The sequence below is a fragment of the Anas platyrhynchos genome, chromosome 2 (assembly GCF_047663525.1).
Source record: "Anas platyrhynchos isolate ZD024472 breed Pekin duck chromosome 2, IASCAAS_PekinDuck_T2T, whole genome shotgun sequence".
NCBI classification, from domain to species: Eukaryota; Metazoa; Chordata; class Aves; order Anseriformes; family Anatidae; genus Anas; species Anas platyrhynchos.
This window is the reverse complement of record NC_092588.1, coordinates 75,556,053-75,570,154: the sequence shown is the minus strand read 5'-3', so window position 1 is coordinate 75,570,154 and position 14,102 is coordinate 75,556,053. Positions and strand designations below refer to the sequence as shown.

The window sequence follows — 14,102 nt, the reverse complement described above, 5'->3', positions numbered from 1 at the left end:
CGTTATTGTCTGTATTGAATATAATCCCTCAAATTTCAAATTATTATTGTGATTATTCAAATTATCACAAATTTTGTCTATATTAATTAATATATACATATATATATATATTAACATTAGGGATGTTGTTCTCCCTGGTCAGTATTTGACGCCTAGCCTCAATGACCTATATAGTCAGTCATACCGAACATAAAAAGGGTTCTTTGTGCTGTCACTGCTTTTCTCACCGTCTTTGGAAATCCTCAGCTAGAACCTATAAACTAAACCACTTGTTGTGTCCCCTTCAGGTTTTGGTATATCAAGTTTAAATGAGATAGAATTCTAGGTCAATGCTTTGACCTTTACGATTAGGATATATTCATTGCATTTGGGAAAATGTGGGTCTGTCAGTAAGGGTGCAGTTAATGTTAGAGCAGGAAGAGATGTAGCTGTGTGGGTTTTTTTGTGCACAAACCTCCATGCTCATAAGGTTGAAATGTCTTCATTGAAATGTCTTCAACACACAAGTGGTTACAGATAACATCTGCTTTATCAGTAAAGTGGAATCCAGATTATATTGTCCGTAAGAGCCTAGAGAAGAAACTGAGTCAGGCCTACAGTGGTGAATCTTCAAACTTCCTCAACAGATGGTTAAAAATAATGTACGTGGTCGGTGTAGCATTGGTAAGTGTTGTGCAGGATTGTATTATGTATAATTAGTAAAGGTACTTAACTTACTCTCCTATGGAATTCCTTTTTTTTTTTTTTCCTGAGAATTTCTCTGACACCTCTGGCATGTACAGGTTTTTCTTAAGAAGGCAGAGTCTTGTAGTTTGCTTGTTGCTCTATTCTTGGGTTGCCTTTAAGAACACATTTATTGGTTTTCCTCATCTTGCATCAGAAAAGAGACTGCATCTGGTGTATATTATTTCTGCAAGTCTTCTCATAAAATGTTAACATGGGTGTGTAGATAGGAAGCCCCAGAGGAGAGGTGGAATGTGTTACATTTTACAAAGCACTCCATCAATGAAGTATGTTACAAAGACTGTTCCCTTTACTTTGAGGGTGCTGATTTCAGGTGAGAACAGAATACAATCTTAAATATAATTTTATATTACTTGGAGCTGACAGGCACACATGGACGCTGCTGACTTTTTTTTTTTTTCCCAAAATTCACTCCCAACCCTGCCAGGTTGGGATAATACTGAAACACAGGCGTTAAAGCCATTGCAAGCATAAATCTTGCAAGTGACCTTGAAAGGACCCCCTGTAATATAATCTCTGCTGCCCAGCTTGTATTGAAGGTATTTTTAGAAAACTCAAGTGGCTAGGGTTCTGTAGGTCACTCCCAGCTTTAAAAAAGAAAAGCATTTGTAATCCACAGTGATTTTAAGGATTATAAAAATCGTTTAGCTGTTAACGAGCTGTGAGCTCTCTCCAGCCAAGAGTAGGACACATGGATTACCTTTGTTATATTCTCACATTGTTGTGCCTAAAGCTGGTTCAGCAAAATGTGTTTTATCCTTCAGTTTGGCTGACAAGCATCAGGTTATGAAAGGGAGTAAAATAACTTCTTACCAGTCACTTTTGGTAGATGTGTCAGGTGTCGGTGGATGTCTGAAACCATGTTCAGAAAGATACTGACGTCGCTTTTGTACACACGGAGAAGCAAATGCATTAAAAAACACAGCAACTATCCTGGCTTTGGGTCTAGTAGTTAATTCAGTAGTGTTCTGCGAAAGTGCTCTTAGAAGATCACGAGAGAAAAAAAACTGAGCTTTCATCATGTTTCAGGACCAGACACTGACCATTTCCTATAGTACACAACAACCACAGTTTGCACTGCTTAATTTTGGACTAAACATACAATTCATTGATCCATAAATCTACATGGCCTTGAATCTTTTTGCATGGGAGAGAACTTTGGATGAGGAAAATCTACAAATGCAAACAAATTTTATCAACCTTACGGTTCTTTTAACCCAAAAGATTTAAAGAAATGCATTCTCTTTGCTGCAAGAGCCAGCACTGGGTGTACACACATGTACGCTGTGGGATTGAGATGTATTTCAGTTGAAGTGAGACCTAATTAATATTGTAGTGTGTGTGTGTATACCTACAAAGAAAGAAAGTAGTCAGATTTAGAACCTAAGATCTAATATTTTATTCATCCCAGGTGCTTTCAACAAAGTGAGATCAGATTCCTAGGAACGCGTAGCTTGGATGAACACCTTTGACATCCTTCTTGCAGGTACCTTTTCACTGCTTTAAATCCGAGTTGCTAATAAAAAATACATTAGAAGCAGATTCCCCACTTAATCCCTACTTGCTGGGTAAAATATAATGAATAGCAAATGCAAGAGTTCTTTTTTAGGGCCTGATTTATCATCCAGAACAGAATAAACATCAGCCCACTGCTGCTGATATGACAATTGTGACAGCTGGAGGGGTCAGGAATGAAAGGCTGAAACCTTAAATAAGCCTTTCAATTCAGCCTATTATGAGGACGTTTGTTAAACACACAGCCTTGCTTTTCACCGTGCCAAATAGCTCCTAAAACGTACACACTGGAAACCTATACTTTGTAGTGGAAGAGCTCTGCTTTACATGCTAATAGCTGGTTCACCATTAGCCAATTGTTTCTAAGATAAATATTTATGGAAAGTATAGAGCGTGATCTGACTATTTATCGTGACTCCGAACGTGCCTCTCTCCTAGGTTCCTGGCATTTGGTTAGTTTATAGACAGCCTTTTTCCTGGCTGTCACTGTGCACGGCGTGTGTCACCCACGGATGGTTGGCCCCGTGTAAAAGGTGTGACTTTGTTCATCCGGGAGCAGGTTAAAAGGCAGAATCCTCTGCCAGCCCCCAGGTCAGTGCACAACATGTTAACACCAGATCTATCTTAAGAGGATTGATGATTCCTACAGATTCAGGTTTCTGTAATGCAAAATAGTATTTTTGCATCCTGTGAAGGCTACTGATTTTTCAGAGAGGATTTGTACTTTGTATTTAGGGAGTCCTGCTTAAATCAGTGATATTCTCCAAGGCCTAAAGCTAACTTCAGGTTTGTTTTGCAGGACTGGAGTGTCAAGCTAGATCTTACACAAACTAAAATATGGACCTCCAAATGTCTCACTTCTCAGACCTCGTAAGCCTATCAACCTGAAAAATGGTGGAAGAGAAATCTTGAGGGCAGACCTTTTGCTTTATGTGCATTACTCTTGTGGAGCTCTGCAGAGGGATGTCAGTGTTAGACAACTTTATTTGCTTCAGTTCTGGGGCTTGGTGGCTACTAAACCACTGCACTAATGTTGGCTTCTGGGCTTCTTGCTGACTCCCAAATGTGCTGTAAAACCCTGGTTTCAGGGAGTGAAACAAAATTTGTCATGTAAAATAGAAGCCCAGTGTCTCATTGCCTAGGTCTCAGGATTTTGAAAACAGAGGATGGGAACTAACAGAGCTCCTTGGAGTCAGGAGCTCTGTCTATGCAATGATCCTTGCTGGAATAGCAACTTCAGAAAAAAAAGATGTTTTTAGTGGAAAAAAAAAAAAAAGTTATTTTGGAAAAGATTGAACAACATAGTGTGGAGTAAATTAGCCTGCTAGACAGGAAGCAAAATAATCACTCATATAATATGTAGGTGTACATATATTTATGCATACATGTTATATAATTCGGTATTACCTGATTTTAATAACTAGGGAAAAATTCCCTGATTTTTGCTAATCCTAATAAATAAGTATATCGTATATCTCAGCAGAAATGTAAGTCTTACCACAGTCGTTTTTCTGAGGCACGGTAAGAAACCCAATTTAATCTACAAAAGCAGTCCCAGGTTTATTGTTCTTCAGTTTCTTTTAACTTCAGGCTTCACTTTTTGCTTATCCTATGACCAAGCAAGACTGCAAAGCAATTGGCAAAGTACCTGCTCAGCCCAGAAATAGGTACTATTGAAAGGCTTTTAATAGTCAGAATCAAGCGGGAACTTCACTCCTGATTTATTGTCCTTTATGTTCTGAAAATAAGAATATTTCTGTGGCTGTCCATAAGGAGCTGAGATTATGGAGTGAAAAGATTAAAGCACAGCACTTCAGGAATAAGAGGCGCACCAATTACCCTGAGAAGCAATTCTAAACAGCATTAGTGACCTGGCACTAGCGCGCTGAAAGGTGTCTAAAGATGGCACTTTTGTGTTCATTATGGGCCACTGCTTTTTGCTAGCTTATGATATGCACTCATGGTAAAATGCTAGTGCTGATGTAAATAGAGAATATTACTTCGATAGCATTATAGTTCTAATGGGTAATGTAAGCTCCAAGCAATGAATATGAGCCCTGTGTATTTTCAGCTATGTTTCCTGGCATTAATACCAGTGCGGCTGAAGACTTTTTGCTTTCCATCAGCTGTGCAGCAAAACCTGTTCAAGTGTAAAAGGAGAGGCAGGCTTGTTTTCACCGTGCATGCTTAACAGAAATGCTTCTTGAGAAGAAATCCTCCGTCCCCATGCAGCTTGCTGGCAGCATTTGCTGGAGTTGGCTGCGGCATCACTTCAGTCTGATCAGTGCTGATTTGGGTGAGGCTTTCTTTTCCTTCACACACTTTTCCAATAGTAACAAGGGAGAAAAATATTTTGAAAAACCACCAGCTAAGGGGTAGGAAGAGGGACTTAACTTGTGAGCCAAGCCTGTTGAGCCTGGAGTCCCCGGGAGGCAGCAGCATGTAACGCTAGGCCTGTCCCACCTGCCGGCATCTCTCAGGGACAGGCTGCCATGCCATGCCTTGGCCTGGCTCCCACACCTGCCTTGCAAATGGTATAGCAGCTGGGGCTGCTTGGTGCTGGGCTAGGTTTCTTTGAGGGGAGAGCTTGTCCAGGGTGTTTAAAGGCAGTGGCTGGAAGAGCACCCAGAGAGACCTCACGCTGAGCACACGTCTTTTCGCTCCTTGAAATCACCACTGACCGCTGAAGCCAGATAGGCATTTTCTGTGGATTTGATGAGGGACGGTTTGGCAGACAGACAAAATCTGGGGAGGATATTACCAAAAGATCATGGAAGCAAACTGAGCTGATTTAATCATGAATTTGTGAGAGGGAAATGTTACAGGCGGCATTCTTTGAAACGCACCTGGTCCTGTTGAGGTTGGAACTGGGAGGAGCAGACACGAGACATCTTAAGGAAGGTGCAGTTCAGAAAAAAGTGTATACAACTCACATCATATGTCAGAATTACCTTGTCTAAGGCACTCAGGATAAGCAAATCATGGTGTAACATGCGAGAGGGAGAAATACACGTGTGATGGACTAGCAGCTTTCACGTGCCCAGCCTCATCATTCCTGTAGGCACAGATCCCATTTTCTTCACCTTTCCCATCAGCTCTTGCAGAAAAGGTGGCTGTTCTGTGGTCTTCTGGTGACCCCATCCCAAACTCCCCTGTCCCACTTCCCTGAAATTTACCCTCACTGGAGCTGTCCTGCTGGAGGCAACTATACTGCTGAAATCCCAGCTGACAGCAAGGGGATAAACAGTAATGCTGAAAAGGTGCTTTTGGCTTCCACAGAATTTCCTCAGCTGCACAGGGAGAGTCCAGGCATGACAGAAATTTGTACAGCAGAGAAAAGAGCAAATAGATACTCGAAGATGAGGATTTTCAATTCTGTCTTTGATCATCTGAGCAATCAGCAGCAACAAAGCCTAAAAGATCTTCTGAAGTACCCAAAAGTGTTTGTGAGTCTTCTCAAAAGCTTCTGCCATTAGAAATGAGTCACCGTGTGTTGGTCTCTTCCAGTCAGCTGTAGGAATGATGTGATGTACAGCCCTTGGTCTTAACCAGAACGTGATCTCTGCATCCGTCCTTGGTGAGGCTCCCTGAGGTTTACACCCAAATGCCATTGATGCAGGAGCCTGGGGGGGCCGCTGCTCTGGGCAACATCTTGCATGGCCTGTGAGGCTCAGGCAGCTCTGACAGCCCCAGCACATGGGGTGTTCCTGATGTCCAGCAGCATCCAGCCCTGCAGACACTGTGAAGGCTTGCTACTGGGGAGCTGCTGGCAAGAAAGGGGGGGGACACAAGTGTTGGCCTCCAAACCACGGTATATGTTTAGAGTTTGCACCACACATAGAATGCATGGGGTAACCCACCACATATGGCAATGTCTTTTGGTGATGCTTAATAAAAGCATGCACAAGTCCCTCAGTAAGCAGCGTTTACAGCAATGCCTGGAGTGTGGCACTCAGAATATGGACTCAGATTTTAAGGGACCTGAATTTCTAGCCCATTTCTGTGGAGGCTTTTGTTATCTTTCATCAAAATTGATTGCTTAACAGTAAAATCCATGTGGTCATTGCTACAATTTGATAGGGTTTGCCTGTGAAAACAGATGTGTAAAGGCCTTTAAATAGCTCCATGCCCTGCCAGCATCCCAGCATTCACTGCCTAACTCAGCAGATATTTTCTCAAGGGAAAAATGTCTGTATAATTAATGTTAGCAGAAGTGCTTTTCAAGGAACCCTAGGAAAGGTGTGAGCCTCTCCTGCAAGATTGCACAGGTACAGACCTTGTTGCAGAGGTGTGGGTGCAGCTTGGTGAGCAAGAATTGCAGCTGCCCCTCCTTTCCACCATAAGGCTTTTCATGATGTTATCTTGAAATTGTGAACAGTGTCACCAGCACATTGATAAAGGAGTTTGCAGGCCACCTGAAAAACCATTTCTGAGAAACAAGAGACTCCTCATGCATCTTAATGGCATTGTTGACTCTGAAAGCTGAAGCTGACAATTGGCAGCATCATTAAAATTGAAGCTGAAGGCAGGGTAAGACATACTCCATATCAAAATAAGATGTCTGATTCCTGTACTGACTGTAGCATTTCTTTTTATATTTAATTCAATAACTTCGTTTAAAGCAGATGAAAAACTGCTGCATGTCCTGCATCTTGTGACAGGGGATGGGCTCAGCTGGTTGTAGTGTCCCTGGGGCCATGCTCCCCATCTCTTTCTTCATCCTCACGCACAATTCTCCCTCACTGCACAGGAAGTTTTTACAACCCCATCCAAACATCATCTGCCTCAGCTATATTTATGAAAAAAAAATAAAAAAATAAAAATCAAAGTAGCTGAGGAAAGATGATGCTTGAATACTGCATGGCTTTTAAAAAGTGATCTTGCCCAGGCTGAAGTAATGAAATATCTCATTCTAAAGCATGTATCAATTCGTGCTCAGAGCATCTTTTACTTGTTCCACAAGCTGTATTATCAGCTAGACAGGTTGGTTTTGGTAATTACGGCAAAATAAATATCCCTGCCCTGGTGGGATGTGGGGGGCATTTGGGCTATATGAGAGAAGGCAATGCTACTTAATGAGCTCCACCCTGGGCCTAGAAATACAAAGGTTATTGGGGTGGGTGCAAACCCACAATTGCCTGGGAAGATTCAAAGTTCATGTCCATACATTAATGTGATTTTTAAATAACCCTGGTGGAAGACAATTGCTGTTAAATTAGAATTTGGCTTCATCTCATGTGTTGCTGCAGCTGGATTGCTGCCTCCATCTGTCCCCCTCTTGTCTCCGTGCATTCTGTCACTCTACCCCCAATTGACTTAAATCCCTTCTAAGTGTCATCTCTGATGTGTCTTCTGGGCTGCCATGAGGATTGCAGAAGAGTCTAGCTAATGGGAAATGGCAACACAGGGATTTAATGTCATTTAGACTGCACAGACCTGGCTTTTGCTTTCATGACTTCATAAATCTCTTAAATAGCTCACTGGAATCCCCAGAAGTTGGAGCTATTCAAAAACGTGGTGTGTGGTGGTGGTATATGAGGCAAAAATTTTTAGCCTTGCATTTCTAAGCAAAGCTTTCAGTATCTCATTTATCTGAGGAAAGCAGTTAGCAGGAAGATCAGGCCTAAGATGCTGTCAGCTTACTGTTTTTCTGGGGAAAGCACGTGCATTTTTTATCTCATGGGTCTGAAGAAACATGACCAATGTAGCACATGTTCCATATCCTGGGGTGATGGGCTGAGGAAGGGAAGAGACAGAGCTTTCCTACTGCATTTATAGATTTCACCATTTCTTTCTCATGCAGGTAGGACGCATCCTGAACCTGAGACATGTTTTTTAGTGGCTAAAAATAACTGCTGCTGTCGCTCTGCTTGCAGCATACATTTACATAAAGAACTGATCGATGGTTCTGAGTAAGCTCTAAGATTGGTGGCTCAGAGGGCAGCTGCTTGTCTGTAGGACATGTTTAAACCCCATGGCTGACTTCCCTACAAGCTGCGCTTTGTAGGAGGAGGCGGCCTTGGGAAGACCTGCAAACAGGGAATTACTATAATCAAGCCTGGATGTCACAAAAGCATGGATTAATGTTTCATCATCTGCCTCCGATTGTTGTCAGGCCCACTTTGTTCCTGAGCTGGGGCTGTGATCCTCTAAAGACAGCCTTGAATTAAAGATGAAGCCAGTGTCTTACCTGATGGAAGAAGAGCAGCTCTCTGAGCAGGACTGTAGCAATTCTGCTGTGTAACAAGGAGCTCATGGGCTGTGGATGAGAAGCGAGGACTTTGCTGTCTTGCTGGAAAAATGAAAACTACAAGAAAAACCCATCCCAGCCCAAGAAAGATGTAGACCTGTTAGAATGTGTCCAGAGGAGGGCCACAAATTGATCAGAGGGCTGGAGCGCCTCTCCTATGGAGAAAGGCTGAGAGAGCTGGGGATGTTCAGCCTGGAGAAGAGAAGGCTCCAGGGAGACCTTAATCCACCTTTTCCATACTTAAATGGGGCTTATAAAAAAGATGGAGAGCAACTTTTTGCTTGGGAAGATAATGACAGAACAAGGGAAGATGGCTTTAAACTAAAAGAGGGGAGATTTAGATTACAGGTTAGGAGGAAATTCTTCACTCAGAGGGTGGTGAGGCACTGGCACAGGCTGCCCAGAGAAGCTGTGGATGCCCCATCCCTGGAGGTGCTCAAGGCCAGGCTGGATGGGGCTTTGGGCAGCCTGGTCTGGTGGGAGATGTCCCTGCCCATGGCAGGGGGCCAGAACTGGGTGGTCTTTAAGGTCCCTTCCAGCCCAGGCTGTTCTGTGGTTCTATGAAAATGAAATGGATGGGCCCAGGGCTCAAGCCAGAGCTCAAGCAGGAAAGGAGGGTAAAGCCCTCTGCCCATGGAAGGGCAGCACTCCCTATTAAAAAAAAAAAAAAAAAAAAAGTAACACCAACGATTTAGTTAAGAAGTAACTACCACTCTGTCTAGAAACTGTAATTTCAGAATGGTTTATATCACTTTAATCTCAAATTATTTCTGATAGATTAAGCCAAATGAGTATTAGCCTGATTTAAACCAACATAAGAGAGTGTGTGTTGCTTGTTGTACCTATTTGTTCAACTCAGCTCTTCACTTACACAAGTTCAGCTGCTATTTATTTATTTTAAATACAGACATGACCTTACTGAGGTAGCTGGTTATGTCTTTTTTGGAGAGCTGACTTGCAGTTGAAGTCCAGCATGTTAGCCTTGTTTTTGTCTGAGCACAGCAGCTAGGTCAGTCATGAAAGCCTTATGACAGCTCAATTTAAGGTTCATAAATACTCGTAGCACCACTGGTGCAGAAAGCCCCAGGGAAGCCCAGATAGGCTCTCCGAGAGGGATGCCTCATGGTGGCTGGGAAACCACATGCAAATGCTGTTCGTTGTGCCCATGGATGTATTAAAAAAAAAAAAAAAAAAAAAAAAAAAAAAAAAAAAAAAAAAAGTAGGCTAATCCAATCCATCATATACAGAATAAAAAATAGTTTTCAGAAACTACAAGCAAAAAAATGATCAAGTCAAACATCCACAGAGTACTTCTTTGAATGAGTTTCTTAGCAGAAGTCGAGTTTGCAAAACAAATTTTCAAGGAAAAAAAAAAGCCTAAATTAATCTAGCACGGTTAGTCTGTTCAGTTCCGTTGCTCAGCAAAAGTGAGTTTCATTTCAGTTTTAATGATACATTTGGGGAGCCTGAGATTATACCAGGTGGTCAAAGCGATCACTTCTAAGGCCATGGAAACTGGTCAAATCCTGAGCAGCAGCTATTTCACTGCACTTTCCTGGGAAAGCAGCCAAGCTGGTAATAAAACATGTCTATTTTCAACACAACTGCATTTGTATATTCTTTTGAAATGCTGTTTCACCTTGTGTTGGAATAGGACTTTTAGTGGGGCAATTACTTAACTGAACCACGTATTGATTTGTGTCACATAATGAAGCAGATCATCCCAACATGACCAGCCTCTAAAAGAAACTGGCTTCAATACGGCAGCAGCAAGCATGGGGAAACCTTAGATCCGGTTGCCAGATGCAGTTGGGATGTAAATATTTTATCACCTTGAGTACAGATCCTCAGAAACACCTCAGGTGCTAACACTGCCCTGAGCAGGTCTTGGTTACTACAGCCCTGATAAAAATACCTTATGTGCACACACTAGGCAGAGAACCTGGAGCATCTCTTGATCCACATTTACTGGTGCTCACAGTTCAATTGGTGCCTAAATGCATCCAGGATGGAGCCTTCTGGTGTGGGTTCTCCACATTTGCCTCTTCGGGGCTTGCATTCATTTTTTATTTGTCTGGGAGGAGGGCTTGTGCAAACAAACTACCACTCACGTCGGAAGCTGCTGTGGTGGGAGAGGGGAAGAAGCCACCTGAAACCATTTCCCCAGCCTCTCCTGCTTTCCTAAGAGCAGCCCAAACCAGAAGCATTTGGCCTGCTAAATATCCACAAGCCTCTGTGCGGTTTTGTAACCATGAAAGAATGCTAACAACATTGTGAATTCAAACATGCAGAGAGAAGTGCCAAATTTTAACCTGACTAGGCAAAATTAATATGCATAAAAACTTTAATTACCCAATGAAGTATAATTTTTTCACAGAACCCCCTGCCTTTTTTCCATGCAAGAGCTCCACAGTGTTCAGTGAAAAGGCAGCTGGTCTATTTTCTCTCTGTAGCCTCTGTATTATAGCCTGAATGAAAGGCTATTACAGAACAATTATTTACTGCTGGCTTTCCTACAACGGTCGCCATTAACATATTGGAGCACTCTACATCATCGCTGGGAGGTGAGAGGCCTTTTGTATGTGTATATTAAAAAAAAATTGTAAATACATATGAATATATAAATGCTAAGTATATAATTCTACTACTATATGTATTAATAATGTATGACTGTGTTACCTACAGATATTTTTATGGGTATGGTTTAATTTAATACCATGCATAATTAATATAATTTAATTACAAGGCAGGGAATTAAGGTGTTCCCTGGCATTCAGTTCACCACATTTGGGATGTCCTTATTCAGAATATTTAGCATTATAAAGCATGTCTTGGTCTAAGTGTGGCTCTGGCTGATGAAATGTATGCTTAGTGGTCAGCAGCTCTACACCCAAGGCAGAGGGAGTGCACAGCTTATGAGGTTTTCCTTAAACGCTGCATTTAACTGTACTCAGGAATTCTCCAGGCAGAAGAAAATCCCTGTTCTCCAGAGCAATACGAGTTGGACCTTCTCAACTACCAGGTGATGCTCTGTGTAACCCAGGCCTCTTTTCTAGCACCGTGACACCCTGCCGTACCTTTGGAGTTATCTATGAATGTTACATGTTTTGCTTACTTGGATGACCCAAGACTTGTGGTCAGAAACACTGCAAACACTATATCCTAATACAATTTCCCAGTCCTTGGTGGGCTTTCCAAAACAATTTTCCCTGGAAATGATTCTCCCTTAGCCTTCTGAAGGAAGAGGAAGTGGTTTGAGAGAAACATTATGTGGGGATGATGAGCATTTTTTTTAAATACCAATTAAAATGAGCATTGCAATTATTATGATCATCATCATTATTACTATTATCCAACTCAGGATATTCTATCATTCCATTATTATTGTTGTTATTATTGTTATTATCGTTATTATGATTTGGGTTGTGGGGGGAGATCCTAGAGAAACAGTGCTCCCAGGAAGATCAGATAAAAAGCCTGTAGAGCTCCCATGGAAAACCTGGTAGAACTGAGCTGATACAGGACTGTGTGAGTTATTCAGCTGAAGAGCTTTATTTATGAGGAACCTGTTGCCTCACAAACTATTTAAAGTTGGTTTGTGTTCATCACCTTCGGCCTCCCTATTAACATAAAGGAATGATTTTGGACTTTAAGGAGGAGCAATAGCAGAAATGTGTCTATACAGTTACTGGATGTCTCCTGCTCTGAATGAGCTGTTTTCAAGCTTTCACTGTTGGATCTGTGCATGCCCTACAAACAGCCTCTCATGGCTCTGCAGGCTTCCCCTTGCCTCCTGCTCCTCTTTTTTCTCCAAAGGGCAGGCCTGGTAGCCTTGAACATCTTTAGTCCATGGAAGGACCTAAGTGTTGTTGTTTGTGAATCAAAAAGTACTGCTTGCTTGCCTCTTCGTGGTGGATGGGCGGTGTGGTAACAACGCAGGCAAGCAGTGCTGGCTACGCTGAGGTGACAACTCTTGGAACAGCAGGTGGGTTGTTAGTTTGAGTTTGTACTCATCTGAACAGATTACATTTTGGTAGACTGGATACTCTACATTTTAACAAGGGTCCCTGATGGCCAGCCTGTTTATTTGACTCTCTTCGTTTCAAGACATTGTCAAAGGCATTTTCCCCAATCTCAGATCAAGTCTTTCATAACTCTGCATCCAAAGGCATTGCTGGATAAAAAGCTCCAAAAGAGCATCCTGGGACATAGCAGACCCCATTCAGGCTATCAGCTCATTTGTTTCTAGCATAAATAAGAACAAGATAAGTTTGTCTTGTAAAAACTTAATGTACATGTTACCAAAGGAAGAGATAGCTACTGGACATGGTGGCAATAGGGTACGTTATCCATTCAATAAGCTCTTTTTTTCATATTACTTCTAATCTGTTTATTTTCTTTTCTCCACACCATGTTCTGTGGGATATATACTGCAGCTACATTACATCAGAGCAACTGATAACAACTGATAACTGAGGGGCTGGGGGCTTGGGTTGAGGTTTTGCTTGTTGGTTTTTTTTTTGTTTGTTTTTTTTGTAACAGTAACTTTTGCCTCCTAATGACTGCAGTGACATATTACTGGGTATTCATTGTCTAAATTAAAAAGAAGCTTAAAACATTTCAATATCTATACCATCGCCTCTAAGAAAGTAAGTCAATGTATTTGCATATGCTGTACAAACCAATTACTCTGTGCTCAGCAAGGTGTGAAGAGGTGCTGAAAAAGGTTACTTGAAACAAGTAGAAAAGCCAGCCCTGAGAAACTTTGGAGATACTGAAGAAGGCCCATGCTGAATCCCATTTTTTTGAGTAATATACTCCTTGGTGGACCACAGCAAACCTTTATGACTGCTTTTAACTCTTGTCTGCACAATACCCAGAAACGGCTGGGTCAAAAAGCCAGTATTGGTTTAGATCAGAGGCACGACAGCACTGTCAATGCATTTTCTTCCCCCCTCATTGCCTCCACTACCTCTTGTCCACTCTCCTCTCTGCCCGGGGATTACCTCTGCTGGTTGTTATCTCTAATAATGTTAGCTTAGCACTTTTCATTAGTGACTGGGAATTCGGAGGTTTAATTGCACAATTTACTGTACAGAGAGTCTGCAGAACTGTCAATCCAGCTCAGCTTGCCTGGAGAGGACTGCTGGCTGCCTCTTCGGCCGCTGTCTCTGCTGAATACACTCTCCTGGTGAGTAATTAACTAAGTAATGAACAGCCTCTCTAAATGACCCAGATGGCTGCACTGGTTTGTAACTCTACCTGTGATGATTTAAAAGGAGGAAAAGTGAGGATAATTCCCGTTTCTTGCAGATCTTTTGCCCTACTTTACAGCTGGCACCCCTGAGCAGCTCTGCTGCTGCTGGTGGTCGTTGGGTCTGGCCACAGCAGGCTCAGAAGCAGCGTGAGGGGACAGGCGGGGACCTTCCTGAGCATCCAAAAAACTGCCCAGGCTCCTTTCTTTGGGGCTTTGAAGAAACACGGACACCTGTCAGAGGGTGTCACCTCTGCGTTTCACCCAACGAGATGTCATTTGGAGCTGCCAAGCTCGTGCCAGGGACCTCTCTCTCCTCCTCCACCACCTGGTAGCTGT

At 42.4% G+C, this 14,102-nt stretch overlaps 1 protein-coding gene and 1 long non-coding RNA gene across 2 annotated transcripts in view; one reads left to right on the top strand and one right to left on the bottom strand.

The window, feature by feature from the left end:
• ANKRD33B (ankyrin repeat domain 33B) overlaps positions 1-14,102 on the bottom strand; it is a 62,387-nt gene that overhangs the window by 6,641 nt on the left and 41,644 nt on the right. Inside the window, exon 5 of the transcript XR_011807712.1 lies at positions 8,450-8,518. The gene's annotated coding sequence lies outside the window, so the exon portion shown is untranslated. The remainder of the gene's footprint in view (positions 1-8,449; positions 8,519-14,102) is intronic.
• LOC140001920 (uncharacterized) lies at positions 2,015-14,081 on the top strand. Its single transcript, XR_011807714.1, has 3 exons — positions 2,015-12,494; positions 13,608-13,700; positions 13,823-14,081. It is a non-coding gene; the product is annotated as an uncharacterized lncRNA (long non-coding RNA).